The 1,421-nt window shown below is 41.8% G+C and overlaps 1 protein-coding gene across 2 annotated transcripts in view; it reads left to right on the top strand.

Moving 5' to 3' along the window:
• LOC107753502 (caspase recruitment domain-containing protein 11-like) overlaps positions 1-1,421 on the top strand; it is a 32,716-nt gene that overhangs the window by 25,886 nt on the left and 5,409 nt on the right. The window lies entirely within an intron of this gene.

Genomic DNA, 1,421 nt, shown 5'->3' with positions numbered 1-1,421 from the left:
CTAATTAAAATACTAAGTAAAAGGCCTCAAATTTGAAGTGCAATCTGGGATGTCTTTTTCTATCAATTTTTCAATAGATAGATCTTGTCTTTCATAAAGGCCGAGGTCAGGGATCTTGGGCCTAAAAAGGTTGGTGACCACTGCTGTACAGGGATAGCCATTTTTAAATAAATTTAGTAGTAGAGCTACTGCAAGCGATTTTTAGTGCTGCAAATCCATTTACACTTTGCTGAAACTTCCGCGTCTTCATGGACAGCGCAGGTCAAGGTTGCTTAGCAACGGCAGACGCCTCCGGAGCGCAAGCGCCCGAACGCTTTGAGAAAAAGCAGAAAGCGGCGCGCCTAGCGTTTTCCACGCGTTTTTAGGCGCGACATGTGAATGGCCCCTTAGGGAGACATTTCTTACGTGAATGCTTCTTTTAGATGCTCTAGCATGAAGATAAACATGGCGGATTGTGTGCGACTCACTCGGGGCGGGGTCTCTGCTAATACCGCAGTATCCGTCAACAGTTGTGGGTGGGGCTTGTAAAATCACTTTGTACAGATTCTGTGAACGGCTTGAATTTTGCATAATAGATGCCCCTTTAATGCAAATTACCTCTGTTTTGATTGGCTACTCTCCATATTAAAGTAGTTCACATAGTTGTTCATCAGGGTTGCTGTATACAGTGTAGGTGTTGTGTGTATAGTCATATGTCAGATAATTCATAGTCATGATGTCATTCCCTTAATGATTTTTGAATGACACATTTCTCATAAATTGCCCTGGGCTGCGTTTCCCAAAAGCATCGTAAGCTTAAATTGATCGTAGCTCCACTGGTTTCAATGGGTCTACGATGTACTTAAAGGGTTAGTTCACCCCAAAATGAAAATTCTGTCATTAAATACTCACCCTCATGTCGTTTCAAACCCATAAGACCTTCGGAACACAAATTAAGATATTTTTGATGAAATGTGAAAGCTCTCAGACCCTGCATAGACAGCAACACAACTGTAATGTTCCCAGGTCCAGAAACGTAGTAAGGACATCGGTAAAACAGTCCATGTGACATCAGTGGCTCAACTTCAGTTTTGCGAAGCTACGAGAATACTTTTTGAGCGCGAAGAAAACAAAAATAACATAATTTATTCAACAATTCTTCTTCCCCAAGTTACGGCTTCCGCCATTTTGGAGAGTACCCAAGAGCGTAATCGACATAATCAGCGTTGTTTACGTTCGGAGGAGAAAGCGAAATATGCTTTGGGGAAAGCGTGCGTGTGTGTTGTGATACTCTAAAATGGTGGAAGACGTAACTCGGGGGAGAAGAATTGTTGAAAAAAATATATATTTTTGTTTTCTTTGCGCTCAAAAAGTATTCTCGTAGCTTCGCAAAACTGAAGTTGAGCCACTGATGTCACATGGACTGTTTTACCGATGTCCTT

Source organism: Sinocyclocheilus rhinocerous, unplaced genomic scaffold (assembly GCF_001515625.1).
Source record: "Sinocyclocheilus rhinocerous isolate Xijiao unplaced genomic scaffold, SAMN03320098_v1.1 scaffold1303, whole genome shotgun sequence".
Taxonomy (NCBI): domain Eukaryota; kingdom Metazoa; phylum Chordata; class Actinopteri; order Cypriniformes; family Cyprinidae; genus Sinocyclocheilus; species Sinocyclocheilus rhinocerous.
Note: the sequence above shows the minus strand (reverse complement) of the source record. Positions and strands in the feature narration are given on the sequence as shown.